Raw genomic sequence first — 11,347 nt, 5'->3', positions numbered from 1 at the left:
ATATATATATATACACTATATATATACATCGACACATATATATAAAAAACTATATATATACACATATACACGATACATATACATATATACATATTAAATACTTAAAACCCTAATTAACCTAACCCTAATTTATTAAACCCTAATAATCATTACCTAATCATTACTTTACTAAACCCTAAACCTAATACTACTTTAATACTATTAAACATTTATTACTTAAACCTTAATCATTTATTTATTATTAAAACTTAACTACTCTAATTAATTAAAACCCTAATACTACTTATACTACTTGATGATGTAGCGTGAGGGTACGAAATATACTATTATTTTTAATATGAAATGCGACGAAATATTACACAAGTTTTAATTAATTTACGGATGGAATATACCTAAACGTTGCTACAACACTTATAGGCAGTGTACCTAATCGTAGAGTAGTGCAGTTTTTAGTAAGTCCGGTTCGTTCCACAGGGAGCTAGTGAAGTTTAACACTATATTTTTTTACACACAATAATTGTAAAAATACAAATATATATATATATATGTAAGTGATATTATTATTATAAAGGGGGGTTTTTACCGTTTAGTGACCGGTTTGTCGATTTTAAAACTTAAGTTACAATTAAAACCTAATGCAAAATATTAAATATAAATATATCTTAATTTTAAAGCGTAAAGTAAATGACAATAATTAAAATGACAGAAAATTTAAGTGCGATAAAATATGAATGAAAGGAATTATGCTTATTTAAACTTCCGTAATCATGATGTTTGGCGTGTTGATTTTAATTTAGTCCGATGGGTTAATTGTCCTTTGTCCTGGATTATTTAATATGTCCATCTGGTTTTTGTCCATAATGGTCCATCAGTCATAAATATAAAGTGCAAGTGTCCTCGTCAAATTACCCTTATGTCCGAAGTCAAATATTCCAACTAATTGGGGACTTAAACTATAATTACACCAAGTGTCCTTGTATATAATTCACCCCTGTTTTAATTAGTCAATTAACTATTAATCCATCCCCGTGTCCGGATAAATGAACAATTATTAGTACTTATAAATATCCCGCCCATCGTGTTCGATCGAGTGTATGTGGTTATTTATAGGTACGTCCAATTGTAATTTTTATATTAAATTAACGAACTGTCATTCAATTAACAAATATAAAACCCATTAAAAGCCCATAGTCTAATTTCCACAAGTGTCGGTCTTTTGTCCAAACCCCAATTATGGTCCAAAGTTCAATTACCCAATTTTAGTATTTAGCCTAACATCACGATTACTTCGGTATTAAATAAGCATAATAACGGCTTAGCTACTAAACAATAATGAAAATAATATAAACATAACTTACAGTGGGTATTAATAGCGTAGTATTACACGGGCAGAGCTTCGACTTAAAACCCGTAAAACATTTCTTACAATAACCCAATTATTATTAAACTTAAATTAAAATTAAAATTATAAATATAAATTACATATAGGGAGAAAGAAAGATTGAAAAAGGTGTACTTAAATTCATCGATTACATGGCCTTTTATAGGCAAATGATTAATTTGAATTTTCACTTATGACCCCTGAACTATGCTCAATTAACAACTTTTTATTATTTAATATTATTCTTATTATGAATTATTTAAATATTATATTATATTCTTTTGCATAGTTGATTTGTACTTTCAGCTCCGTTGCGTCGAGCGTTGAAAGTTGGTTCATGCCTCGGTTCCGGATTTTCGAACGTCCTTTCGTACAATTTTATATCGTGTACTTTGCGTTTTGCGTCTTGTATTCTTGTAATTTTGAGACGTTCCTCATCAAAAATTTGAACCTCTTGAATTGTATCTTGTACTTTTTAGCTTTTTGGACCTTTGTGTCTTCAAATCGTCATTTTCGCCTTTTGTCTTCGCACTTATTTAATATAAACGGATATCACTTGAAAATGGAACAATTGCAACTAAAATCTTGTCTTTCTTGGGGAATAATGCTATGAAATATATGTTCCTTTTTAGCCTTATCAATATCCCCACACTTGAGCGTTGCTTGTCCTCAAGCAATACAGTCTTGAAATAATATAATACATCACACGAATCACTTCTTTATTCTTCACACTTTGTACATCAGTGATTTTGATATGGCGGTATAAACAATGATAGTAACAATAGAACCATGGTTAAAGGTGGGTGTGTCATCCACAGTTGCCTCAGGTTTAGGTCAACGACACTTGCAATCAAATAGCCGATTTACTTTCGGTTTCCAAAGCAAAGTGCACATTTGAAAGGCGGTTTACAGTCCCACATGACTATAAAAATGTAGATCCTTTAGGAAAATTGGATCTTTATGAAAACATTTGATCTTTTTGAAAATTCATTCTAGCTTTTACCCTAGACAAGTTTTCCGATTTGATCCACCATTGGTGTTGCAAAATATATTTGTGGATCAATAGTTTGGCTAAAAACTTTTAGGCTCGTGTAATCCACTGCTATCCCTGTATCGGAAAGCACACATCCAGTTTATTTGTCCCGTATATTACCTTTCGGTAAACTACCGTTCGGTTGTAAAGGAAAGCGATGAACAAGAAACTGTTAAGGCAATGTCTAATGACATGCATTTGATTATGGTCTTTTTAACGTGTCGGATGCTAGTACTATCCTTGGTAGGAGCAATAGTAAAGATCATCCTTTGATTTTTCGGTCTGGCACAAGGTCCTGTCTCCGACCATGCTATGCAACCACCGTTCTTACGGTTGACACCCGATTTGGTTCAGGTGACCTAATGAATTCCAGGTGAATTCCTAGGATTTTACGTTCAATGGTAATGAACGCATTGAAAATGGGTTTCAGAAAACAAATCGGTTTGTATTTTTGATCAAAATATTTTCTCGTTCAAGCTCGAGTTTAGATATCATCGAATTCCATGAGTTTGAATTCTCAATCTTTAAGGTCAATCTCAAGGATTGAGTAATATCAGACTTAAAAGCTGATTTTTAATCTTTAAGGAGATTATCCTTTCTGGGGATCTGATTCATTAGTCTTATCAAGCTAATTTGCACGGTGCCCCCCATTGTACGAGATAAATCCTTCTCATGGTTAGGATAAATCTGACCACTTGGCGACCCTGTTTGATGCTGAGGTCCGTGGATTTTCTGCTGATTTTAGAGATGACTTTTCTAGATTTTTCGTCAACCTACAGCTGGTCTGGACGACAACTTCATGACCTAAATCAAGAAGCGCGTGTCTTTTTCGGAAGACTTTACTTCCTTTTAATGATGGAATTGATTCATCGTGTAGATCCATCTTTCTTTAATAAATCGGGTAAAACAGTTAATTTAGTCCAAAACAAAAACACCTGCAATAACTTTACAGAAACATGTGATAGATAGTTTTTAATTGAATAACTTGGTACATTCTCCCCACACTTAGTTTCTTTCTTTGCCTTTTTATTCTCCTTTATTCCATTTTAAATGAATTCAAGCGTTTTAGGTTGTTTCTCAATTTATGCCCTTTCCGAGGTAACGATAATTTCGGTATTAACACCTAGTTTTTACCGTTCATAAATATGTATAAACATAATTTTGACTTCATTTAATTGAAAATTTTTCAAATTTTCACAAAATTTGGCAAATAAACCAAGTGCAAACCCGAGAGAATTTATAACCCTTCCCCACACTTGAGATCATGCAATGCCCTCATTTGCATGAAATCAGACTATAATTATAAATTCATGAGGGTGATTAGTGTAGAAAAGTGATTAAGAAACCTAGTTTGTACTTACAAAGCTCTTCGAATGATAGATGGCGCGCCTCATCGTTCATTCCTTAATGTTGTTTTATCACACATATTTTTCTTCAAAAACGGTTGCTTTTCTGAACTGTTTGCTAATTTTGAAAATGCGTCTTTTACCCTAACTTATCATGCATTTTTGTTAACGAGTTATGCACTAACCCGAACCCCTAATTTAACATTAAGTGGGGTTAGACTTCCCCACACTTAGCTGACGACATGTGAAGTCGGTAGAATAAGTTCCACGAATTAGAATAGTGAGCCAGTTATTTACATCTCGGGTGGTGTATAATATATCAATGGGTTTAAAGTTTAGACTCACCCGATCGTCACTATTTAATTCTTTTTTAAGTGTAGCTTTTAGTAAATGGATATGTCTCTTTTCTGGTTCTTGGTCAAATGGATCGATATATTCCGACATACATATTTCTATAGGGTTGACAATTCCTACAAATTTCTTTCCTTCATCCTCGGGATCAAAGGTTTCACCTCTATTACCCAATTGGGTGAAATCCGAGGTGTCATTATCTATTACAGCTCGTAGTTCATCTTCGGTAGATGACTTGTCTATTGAGAATATTGGGTTAGAAGGTTGTGGAATGGTGAAGTTCGGTTTGGTCTCGGGGGTAAAATTTTCAACGTTATCGTTTTCCCAAGAGTACCAATTTGTTACCCTTATTTCTTGTTCATCATCCATTGATGGATTGATGATTTCGTCGGTAGAGGCTAATGTGTCGATATGTTGTGAAATTGGTAAGACTGAATAAAAAGTATCATCGGGATAATTGGTGATTTCGGAGCTCTCGAATTCATCAAAATTCGATGAAATGAAATTTTCTTGCACAATACTCCTCAGATCAACAGGTGTGTAATCTGATAGAGTTTCAGCTTGCCTATTTACAAACTCTCTCATTTGTTCATTTTGAGCATCGAGTTCTTCGAGTTTGATTTTCATATTGTCTAAAGAATTTTCAGACACATAATTTTCCTCGTCTTCTGGTTGTTGATTTTGGATAAATTCTTGGGAATAATCCCATTTAGAATTGTATTCTTTGTCATCGTTCCATTCAGGTTCTGTGGGTGCGTAATTTTCCATAGGAATGTAATAGTAACATTCCCATGTTGAGTGATAATCTCCACAGATTTCACAACCAGTTATTGTTTCGTCATTCGTGATCCAAGATTGACTGAACGAATTGTCATCAACACTCGTTTGAGAGTATTGACTTAATTGATTTTGGAGTTCAAAAAGAGTTTCCAAGGCCTTGTTTTCAAAATTTTTCATTTTATTGCGATGGCCAAATTTTAGCTACAATGTGGTACATTCACTAATTTTCCTATTAGTTATAAAAATAGAAAAACTTATATAAGTTGTCCAATAATAGACTTTTCTGATTTTTGCCCACGTTTCGAATAGCCAAAAGATGCAGCAGGTTGCCAGGACCCTTTAAATCGGAAGCCCACAACTAGCCACTAACAAATCCAACTATTACTACGAACTAGAAAAATGTCAACGTCCATTAATTTAACCGCTTAAATAATTTTTCTTTCCCGTTTGAAGAATTTAGATAAGAAATATAGAAAATTCTAAGTCCTAAAAACTAGAATGTCGAGAAATAAGAAAGAAATAGATTGCGCGTCGAAAAGTGTCGAAAAAAATAAAAAAGGTCGAAAAATAGGTGTCGAAAAATAAAAATAAGAAAGTAGCGCGAAAAACGACGTCACAAAATTCTAAAGCACCTAAATCTTAGTCTAAAGAAATAGCACTTAAGGGATTTTACGGCAAAGTCTAAAAATTCTAGAAATAAAAATAACTATGGCAAAACTAAACTTAATACTAAAAATAACTATCCCCGGCAGCGGCGCCAAAAACTTGATGTGTTGCACGTGGTGTACGAAAATACTATTATTTTTAATATGAAATGCGACGAAATATTACACAAGTTTTAATTAATTTACGGATGGAATATACCTAAACGTTGCTACAACACTTATAGGCAGTGTACCTAATCGTAGAGTAGTGCAGTTTTTAGTAAGTCCGGTTCGTTCCACAGGGAGCTAGTGAAGTTTAACACTATATTTTTAAAACTATATTTTTACAAAAATATAAATAAATATAAGTAGTATTATTATTATTATATAAAGGGGGTTTTTACCGTTTAGTGACCGGTTTGTCGATTTTAAAACTTAAGTTACAATTAAAACCTAATGCAAAATATTAAATATAAATATATCTTAATTTTAAAGCGTAAAGTAAATGACAATAATTAAAATGACAGAAAATTTAAGTGCGATAAAATATGAAATAAAGGAATTATGCTTATTTAAACTTCCGTAATCATGATGTTTGGCGTGTTGATTTTAATTTAGTCCGATGGGTTAATTGTCCTTTGTCCTGGATTATTTAATATGTCCATCTGGTTTTTGTCCATAATGGTCCATCAGTCATAAATATAAAGTGCAAGTGTCCTCGTCAAATTACCCTTATGTCCGAAGTCAAATATTCCAACTAATTGGGGACTTAAACTATAATTACACCAAGTGTCCTTGTATATAATTCACCCCTGTTTTAATTAGTCAATTAACTATTAATCCATCCCCGTGTCCGGATAAATGAACAATTATTAGTACTTATAAATATCCCGCCCATCGTGTCCGATCGAGTGTATGTGGTTATTTATAGGTACGTCCAATTGTAATTTTTATATTAAATTAACGAACTGTCATTCAATTAACAAATATAAAACCCATTAAAAGCCCATAGTCTAATTTCCACAAGTGTCGTTCTTTTGTCCAAACCCCAATTATGGTACAAAGCCCAATTACCCAATTTTAGTAATTAGCCCAACATCATGATTACTTTGGTATTAAATAAGCATAATAACGGCTTAGCTACTAAACAATAATGAAAATAATATAAACATAACTTACAGTGGGTATTAATAGCGTAGTATTACACGGGCAGAGCTTCGACTTAAAACCCGTAAAACATTTCTTACAATAACCCAATTATTATTAAACTTAAATTAAAATTAAAATTATAAATATAAATTACATATAGGGAGAAAGAAAGATTGAAAAAGGTGTACTTAAATTCATCGATTACATGGCCTTTTATAGGCAAATGATTAATTTGAATTTTCACTTATGACCCCTGAACTATGCTCAATTAACAACTTTTTATTATTTAATATTATTCTTATTATGAATTATTTAAATATTATATTATATTCTTTTGCATAGTTGACTTGTACTTTCAGCTCCGTTGCGTCGAGCGTTGAAAGTTGGTTCATGCCTCGGTTCCGGATTTTCGAACGTCCTTTCGTACAATTTTATATCGTGTACTTTGCGTTTTGCGTCTTGTATTCTTGTAATTTTGAGACGTTCCTCATCAATAATTTGAACCTCTTGAATTGTATCTTGTACTTTTTAGCTTTTTGGACCTTTGTGTCTTCAAATCGTCATTTTCGCCTTTTGTCTTCGCACTTATTTAATATAAACGGATATCACTTGAAAATGGAACAATTGCAACTAAAATCTTGTCTTTCTTGGGGAATAATGCTATGAAATATATGTTCCTTTTTACCCTTATCAATATCCCAGGCAGCGGCGCCAAAAACTTGATGATGTAGCGTGAGGGTACGAAATATACTATTATTTTTAATATGAAATGCGACGAAATATTACACAAGTTTTAATTAATTTACGGATGGAATATACCTAAACGTTGCTACAACACTTATAGGCAGTGTACCTAATCGTAGAGTAGTGCAGTTTTTAGTAAGTCCGGTTCGTTCCACAGGGAGCTAGTGAAGTTTAACACTATATTTTTTTACACACAATAATTGTAAAAATACAAATATATATATATATATATGTAAGTGATATTATTATTATAAAGGGGGGTTTTTACCGTTTAGTGACCGGTTTGTCGATTTTATAACTTAAGTTACAATTAAAACCTAATGCAAAATATTAAATATAAATATATCTTAATTTTAAAGCGTAAAGTAAATGACAATAATTAAAATGACAGAAAATTTAAGTGCGATAAAATATGAATTAAAGGAATTATGCTTATTTAAACTTCCGTAATCATGATGTTTGGCGTGTTGATTTTAATTTAGTCCGATGGGTTAATTGTCCTTTGTCCTGGATTATTTAATATGTCCATCTGATTTTTGTCCATAATGGTCCATCAGTCATAAATATAAAGTGCAAGTGTCCTCGTCAAATTACCCTTATGTCCGAAGTCAAATATTCCAACTAATTGGGGACTTAAACTATAATTACACCAAGTGTCCTTGTATATAATTCACCCCTGTTTTAATTAGTCAATTAACTATTAATCCATCCCCGTGTCCGGATAAATGAACAATTATTAGTACTTATAAATATCCCGCCCATCGTGTTCGATCGAGTGTATGTGGTTATTTATAGGTACGTCCAATTGTAATTTTTATATTAAATTAACGAACTGTCATTCAATTAACAAATATAAAACCCATTAAAAGCCCATAGTCTAATTTCCACAAGTGTCGGTCTTTTGTCCAAACCCCAATTATGGTCCAAAGTTCAATTACCCAATTTTAGTATTTAGCCTAACATCACGATTACTTCGGTATTAAATAAGCATAATAACGGCTTAGCTACTAAACAATAATGAAAATAATATAAACATAACTTACAGTGGGTATTAATAGCGTAGTATTACACTGGCAGAGCTTCGACTTAAAACCCGTAAAACATTTCTTACAATAACCCAATTATTATTAAACTTAAATTAAAATTAAAATTATAAATATAAATTACATATAGGGAGAAAGAAAGATTGAAAAAGGTGTACTTAAATTCATCGATTACATGGCCTTTTATAGGCAAATGATTAATTTGAATTTTCACTTATGACCCCTGAACTATGCTCAATTAACAACTTTTTATTATTTAATATTATTCTTATTATGAATTATTTAAATATTATATTATATTCTTTTGCATAGTTGACTTGTACTTTCAGCTCCGTTGCGTCGAGCGTTGAAAGTTGGTTCATGCCTCGGTTTCGGATTTTCGAACGTCCTTTCGTACAATTTTATATCGTGTACTTTGCGTTTTGCGTCTTGTATTCTTGTAATTTTGAGACGTTCCTCATCAATAATTTGAACCTCTTGAATTGTATCTTGTACTTTTTAGCTTTTTGGACCTTTGTGTCTTCAAATCGTCATTTTCGCCTTTTGTCTTCGCACTTATTTAATATAAACGGATATCACTTGAAAATGGAACAATTGCAACTAAAATCTTGTCTTTCTTGGGGAATAATGCTATGAAATATATGTTCCTTTTTAGCCTTATCACTACTACTTAACACTTACGCTATTACTAACACATATAATATACTACTTATATTATAATACATATAATATAAAAATTTTGACCACGATTACAATAGTCATTCACGATAACGTGAGGATTACTCGAACGTCAACGCTACTTAAGGCCCAAGGTGATCCTTGCTACCACTATGGGACGCTTGTGGATTTCGAATGTCAAACTTAGATTTTGTTCAAGAAATCCTGGGCCAACCGGTAATAATAGATCATTCTGGTGACTCAGCAGTGGAATAGATGTTTGGGTATGGTGCACAATATCAAACCTGACTATGGTGATCATACACTCCCTTGCACACTTTATAAGTGATAGACTTATTAAGGACAACTCACTAGTGTTCAACACTAACTTACAAAAAGAGGAAACTTACTAAAAATGGGAATTTAGTAAAACAAACTACACTTGCATACTTAACTTAAACTTGGGCAAAACATTTAACTATTCTTAAAGGTCATTAGGTTGACTTTCTGCTCATATTCATCTAACTCTTCTATTCCGAGGAATAACAAACTCTCTCCTACTTACTAAGGTGAACTTCACAGCCCCACTTTATATTGTGCACAACTTATTTAACTTTTTGGGGTGAGACACATGCTACTTTTACTATTTACAATTTAGACACAAGTACCAACTGTTAAACTATGCTATACCTGGCTATGTCCTGCTAAGTCCCTACAGTGATATTTTTAATTGCTCGTTAAATGCATTCTTAATTATTGGGGGTAGGCCTATCGGGAGTAACGTCCCCGATACATTTGACTAAGTCTTTGTATTACTTAATAATGAAATTAAACCGACAAGGACAGAACAACTTGTCATTGGGGCAAACTTTAAACGTTTAGTCTAAATATCACGAACTGGCATAACTTTTTGATCTGCGAGATCAACTTTATAAACAAAAAAACTTGTGGTCTAAAACAACGGTCAAACATATTGTTAAACCTATGATTTCACTCAACCATTTTTGGTTGATACTTTAGCATGTTTTGTCAAGGGTGCTGATTGATCAAGTTTATTTACCTACTGCTTATGTGATGCTACTTGGACTTAGGATCAAGAACTATGACATTTATTATTCTTGCATTTGAAACATTTACTTTATTATAATTTCAATTCTTGTAACGACTTTCTATTTTCTGCTGCGTACTCAATTAAGTTTATTTTTATCATATAGTATTGTTCTCGTATATTATAATATGTTAGTTTATTTGATATTAAGTCACATTTCACCCAGGCCCTAACTGGGGGTGTGATAGATAATGATTCTTTCCGCGATGGAGACAATGATAACTTTCGCAGTTTAGAATATCCAAGGCGAAATGGTGGCGGTGGTTATCCGCGTAACGACAGACATCAATGTCAAGGTGATAATCATGGATATAACCGGCGCGATCGTTATTCTTCGCGGAAATGGAATAATGAATCTTTCAACATTATTCAAATGTTAACAAAGACGCCTAAGGAAATTCTTTTGCAAGAAAGAGTAGCGAGGTCTTTTCTTGATCCATAGCCTTTAGCAGAGAATAGCAGGTGTGATAAGTCCAAGTTTTACATTTTTCATGATGACTATGGTCATGATACTAACCGTTGTCGGGATTTGGAAGAGTTAATCGCGGAAGTGTTTGAGCAAGGAAAATTGGATCACTTGTTGGCTCAAGGAGCTACGAATACTGTAAACGCGATGATGTTGCCCCCAGGATCTAATGATCCACAAGCGTCAAATGTTGGTGCGATAGTTCAAATTGACCGGAAAGCCCCCGCAGTAAAGAATTTAGGGGTTAAGATGGTGAGCAAGAAGGAGAATCTGCGTGAAATACAAGTTATTAATATGGTGGAAATTTAAAGCGGAATGTCAGTGTTTTAAGTATCTGAGCAATTCGCAAATTGGCAATGCGCCTCTATTACTTTCCCTCCCATAAACTTGAGCGCGGATCTTGGCACTGCTCTGCGCATGTTTGGCATAATATCATCTACATTGCATGGAATGGTAAAGTTTTCTACTTGCAATGGTGTTGGTACACTAACTTCGGCGGTAATTAAACCAATGTGCGCGATGATTACTGTACAAGAAAGCATTGGTATTGAAGGGTATGTAGTGCTCGCTGAATAGCGTAAATGTTTGGAATAAATAAACATTTTAGTGGTTGATTACTTAATCACGTTTTTAGTGTATGCGCAC

The sequence above is a fragment of the Rutidosis leptorrhynchoides genome, chromosome 3 (assembly GCF_046630445.1).
Source record: "Rutidosis leptorrhynchoides isolate AG116_Rl617_1_P2 chromosome 3, CSIRO_AGI_Rlap_v1, whole genome shotgun sequence".
Taxonomy (NCBI): Eukaryota; Viridiplantae; Streptophyta; class Magnoliopsida; order Asterales; family Asteraceae; genus Rutidosis; species Rutidosis leptorrhynchoides.
Note: the sequence above shows the minus strand (reverse complement) of the source record.